At 35.6% G+C, this 5,473-nt stretch overlaps 1 pseudogene; it reads right to left on the bottom strand.

The window, feature by feature from the left end:
* Positions 1 to 1,380: 1,380 nt before the first annotated feature.
* LOC100447196 (large ribosomal subunit protein uL3-like) lies at positions 1,381 to 2,225 on the bottom strand (annotated as a pseudogene).
* Positions 2,226 to 5,473: the final 3,248 nt, after the last annotated feature.

Genomic DNA, 5,473 nt, shown 5'->3' with positions numbered 1-5,473 from the left:
ATGTAATGGTATCTTATTGTGGTTTTAATTTACATTTTCCTAATGGCTAATGGTGTTGATCATCTTTTCATGTGCTTATTTGTAATCTGTATCTCTTCTTTGATAAAGTATCTGTTCAAATCTTTCCTCTATAAATTTTGTTGTCTTATTACTACAGTGTATGGTTTGCATGTTTTGTCCCTTACAAATCTCATGCTAAAGTGTGACCTCTAATGTTGAACATGGGGCCTAGTAGGGGTCATGGGGGCATATCTCTCCTCAGGAATTGCTTGGTGCCCTCCTTTGTGGAAATGAGTGAGTTTTCACTCTGTGTTCACACGAGATCTGGTCATTTCAAAGATTGTGGTGCCTCTCCTCTCTCTCTCGCTCCTTCTGTCACCATGTGACATGCTGGCTCCCCTTCACCTTTCACCATGATTATAAGCTTCCTGAGGCCCTCACCAGAAGCACATACTGGTGCCATGCTTCTTGGACAGCCTGCAAAACCATGAGCCAAAGAAGCCCCTTTTCTTTCTAAATTACCCTGCTTCAGGTATTCCTTTTATTGCAATGCAAATGGGCTACCACATACAATATTGAGTTGTAGTTTTCTTTTTAAATTCTGTGTATAGGTCTTTTATCAGATATGTATTTGGCAAATATTTTCTCTTTGTGGCTTACCTTTTAATGTTCGTAAAATTGTGTTTTAAAGAACTGCAGTTTTCAATTTTAATTGTGTCTTATTTATCGTTTATTTTTCTTTCATGGTTTGTATTCTTGCATAGTCACTATATCTTTGGATAGTCAAAATTCAGGAATATTTTCCCCTAGGTTTGCTTTTAGAAGTTTTATAGTTTTCCACTTATGTTATGATATATTTTTAATTAATTTTTGTATGTGGTTTGATGTATGGTTCAAGGTTCATTTATTGATAGAGATGCATACATTTCCCAGCAACATTTTTGAAAAGACTATCCTGTCCCAGTGAATTATATTGGCAATTTGTCTAAGAAATCAACGGGACATATAGATCCATGTCTATTTCTGGATTCTCTATTTTGTTCCATAAATCTCTATGTCTGTCCTTTTATCAGTGCCACACAGACTTGATAATTATAAACTTGTAAGCCTTAAAATTAAATAGTAAAATACCTTGAATTCTGTTTTCCTTAAAGTTGTTTGCGTAATTCCAGGTTCTTTGATGTTTTCGTATAAAATTTATAATTAGCTTGATAACTTTTATGAAAATAAAACAGCCTGATGGAATTTTGATTGAGAATGTCTTGATTCATATCAGGAAATTTCATATCTTAATATATTGTTTTGTAATCTATGATCACTGTATATCTCTCCTCTTACTTAGATCTTTCTAGATTTCTCACAGAAATGTTTTATTTGTAGTTATTTATTTTTTTTCAGTGGAAAATAATTTTTATTGAGACCCCACCAAGTGCAAAATCTGTTCCTGGCATTAAGCTCCTTCTTCCTTTGCAATTTGGTCTTTCTTGAGTGGTCTCATGAATGCTTTCTTCTCCTTCATGGTCTGGAAGTGGCAATGGCCAAACTTGGAGGTGGTGTCAATGAACCTTCTCCAGAGCCTGCCATTTGGTCTGGACCAGCAAGGACTTGCAGAGGGTGAGCACTTGCTTCTTGGTTCCCACCACATAGCCTTTCAGCATGACAAAGTCATTGGTCACTTTGCCACAGTGGACAAAGCCACCCAGAGGGTTGATGCTCTTGTCAGACAGGTCATAGTCAATGGAGGCATTGTTCTTGATCAGTTTGCTGTCCGTGATAGGGTAGCCCTGGCCAATCTTATAGATCTTCTTGTTGATCTCAGTGCCATGATGGTAGCCTTTCTGGCCAGCGTGTGCCACAGAGAAGGCCACATGGGCAAGATGCCATGCCCCCATACAGGCCACCTTGCATAAGCCTCGGTGGGTCTTGTGGGGCAGCTTCTTGGTGTGCCAACAACTGGGGACCCCTTTGTAGCCTTTGCCCTTGGTCACCCCGATGACTTTGATCATCTCATCTTGCCCAAACACTTGGTTCACAGGTACCTGCTGCTCGAGCCTCTTCTGGGCCCAGTCCAGCTTCTCGGCCGCAGTGCCTCTGTTCACCTAGATCTCCATCAGGTGGGCTTTCTGGTGCAGAGGAAGCAGGCACATCTGGGTGTGGGCAATGACACGGATGACTTGGCAGTACTTTTTCATGCTGCTGAAGTCCTTCTACACCTGCTTTTTGCCATCCTCTTTCTGCCATTTCTTGCAGTACTTGGTAAAGGGCTTCTTCTTAGATTTATGTCAGTTCTTATAGAAACGCCTTTTGCACTCACTGCTGATGTGCTCAGCAAAGATGGTCTTGAAAGTCCAGATGCCTCGAAGCGTTTCTCCATATCCCACAATGCCCACAACCACCATGGGTGGTTGTCTCCACAATGGCCACAGCCTCTACCACCTCCTTCATATTCACCTTGGATCCTGGCCTATTGACTTCCCCTCACGATGTGGGTCACGCCAACCTTGTATCTCAAGAAGGCTGTGAGGTGGACCAGCTTAGAAGGGTCATCCTTAGGGAAACTCTTCACCTTCCCACAATGCCTGCAATTGCGCTTTCAAGGCAGGAAGCCGAGGGACCCGTGTCTGGGAGCGGAGAACTTTCTGTGAGATATCATGCCATCAAATCCCACTGGAGAAATGTTTCATAGTTTTAAGCACATAAGCGTTACATTTTGTTAGGCTTATTTATGAGTATTTCATATCTCAATATTATTATAAATGGTACTGTTTTCTTCATTTAAATTTTCAGTTGTTCATTGATAGAGTATAAAATTTCAATTGACTTTTATATATTGACTTTGCATTCTGTGATGGTGAAAAACTTGCTTCTCAGGTATAACAGATTTTTTGGAAGATTATTTTTTTTTTATAAATAGACAATCATGTCATCTGAAAATAAATACAGTTTAATTTCTTCTTTTTCAATTTAGCTGCCTTTTATTTACTTTCCGTACCTGATTGCACTGGCTAGGACCTACAATATTATGTTGAATACAAGTGGTGAAAGTGAACATCCTTACCTTGTTTCTGATACGATAAAGAGAGTATTAAGTCTTTCACCAGGAAGTCGGATGCTAACTGTATATATTCCAGACATGCCTTTTCTCAGGTTGAGAAAATTTCCTCATATTCCTAGTTTGTTGAGAATTTTTGAATAGATGTTAACTTTGTCAAATGCTTTTTCTGCATCTATTGAGATAAATTTTATATAATTTTGATTTTTTCTTGTTGATATTTTGAATCACACTGATTAATTTTCCAATGTTGAAACAACCTGGTATTCATGTAATAAACCCCACTTGGTCATGATATATTATCCTTCTTATATGTTGCTGGATTTGATTTACTAACATATTTTTTTCAGAATTATTTGTCAAAGTTCATGAAGGAGTTTGGTCTTTAATTTCCTCTTCTTGTAATGTCTTTGTCTGACTTGGTGTCATGGGAATTTGGGCCTCATAAAATTATTTGAAAATTTCTCTCCTCTTTTATTTTCTAGAAGAGTACTTGTAGCATTGGTTTTAGTTCTCCTTAAATGTTTATTATATATTGCAACTTTAGACATTTTTAGCCGTGGATTTTCCCTGTGCAAAATATTTTCACTGAAAATTGTATTTGTTTACTAATTATATTTGTTTGGGTTAATCTATTTTTTCAATAAATTTTGGTAATTTTTGATTTTCAAGAATTGTGGTCCATTTTATTTATTAAATTTATTGACATAGAATTTTTAAAATATTCACTTATGCTTTAAATTTCAGAAGTATGTGTAGTGATGTCTCCTCTTTTATTTCTTATATTGGTAATTTGTGTTTCTTTGTGCTTTATTTTGTCTTCATTTGACCAACTAGAAGTATTCTTTTTTCATCTGGCAGAAAAATCATTGTTTCATTTTATTGACTTTCCTTATTGTTTATTTTAAATTTTATTGATTTCTCTTTTTTGTTTTTACTTTTATTACTTATTTATTGCTCTTGCTTTTCTTCATTCTACATGCCTTGTATCTGAAATGTTCTACTTCACCTAGTTACTTAAGGGGAAATATTTAATTATTAATTTTAGACCTTTCTTATTCTTTACTAATGTAAGCATTTAATTCTATAAAATTTCCCCCAAGCTCTACCTTAGCTGTGTCCCACAAATTTTGATATATTGTGATTCTGTTTTCATTTAATTCAAAGGGTATTTAGCATCTCTTATGCTTCCTCTTTGACCATGGGTTATTTACAAGTGTGCTGCTAAATATAGAAAAATAGAATTGAGCTGACAGGTTTTTCTTTCAATACTTTAAAGATATGCATTCACTAATATCAGGCTAACATAGATTCAGACAAAAGTATGCTGTAAATCTTATGTTTGTTCCTGTGTATGTAATATGTGATTAGCATTTGCTCTGTTTGATTTCGGTAATTGTGTCACTTCAAAAATGCTGCATAAATGGAATCACATTACATGTAATATTTTGTGGTTGCCTTTTTCACTAAGCATAATTCCCTTAAGTTTCATTTAAGTTCTTGCATGTATCAAAAGCTCATTCCTGTTCATTGCTGAGTAGTATTCCATGGTGTAGAGGTACAGTTTAATCATTAACCTATTGAAGGGCATTTGCACTGATTCAATTTTTGATAATTGCAAGTAAAGTTACTCTGAACATTCATCTACAGGATTTTGTGTGAACATAAGTGTCCATTTTCCTGAGATAAATGCCCAAGAGTGCAATTGCTATGTCATATGGTAATTGTATGAACAGTTTCCTCAGAAACTGCCAAACTGATTTTAGTTTCTGTACTATCTTATAGTAATACCAACAATGTATCAATTATCTAGGTGAACTGCATCCTCATCAGAATTTTATGTTGTTACAATTTCTTATATTTTAGCCATTTTAGTAAATGTGTTTTAAGTTGCATCTCTCTGTGGCTTTCATTCGTATTTCCTCCAATGGCTAATGATGTTGAACATACATTCATATGCTTGTTTGCCACATATATAGCCTCTTCAGTAAAATGTCTCTCATATATTTTGCCTATTCTCTAACTATATTGTTTACTTTCTGATGTTAAGCTTCAAGAATTCTTTATATATTCTAGATGCAAGTTTTTTTTCAGATATGCAGCATGCAGATATTTTTGTCTAATGTGTAGCTTGTGTTTTCACCCTCTTATAGTGGTTTTTGGAAGAGCAGAAGTCTGTAATTTTGATGAAGTCCAATTCATAAAATTTTCTTGGACATTTTCAGTGTCAAGTCTAAGAATTCCTTGCCTAGCCCTAGATCCTGAAGTTTTTCTCCTACTTTTTCACTAAAAGCTTTCTAGTTTTATGATTAACATTTAAGTTTCTGGTTTATTTTGAGGTAGTTTTTGTATAAGGTGTGAGACTTCAGGGAGGAGCTGTATATCTTTTGCGTATGTATGTTCAATTGTTCTGAGAAAATA

The sequence above is a fragment of the Pongo abelii genome, chromosome X (assembly GCF_028885655.2).
Source record: "Pongo abelii isolate AG06213 chromosome X, NHGRI_mPonAbe1-v2.0_pri, whole genome shotgun sequence".
NCBI lineage: Eukaryota > Metazoa > Chordata > Mammalia > Primates > Hominidae > Pongo > Pongo abelii.
The sequence above is the reverse complement of the archived record's forward strand: the minus strand, read 5'-3'. Positions and strand labels throughout refer to the sequence as shown.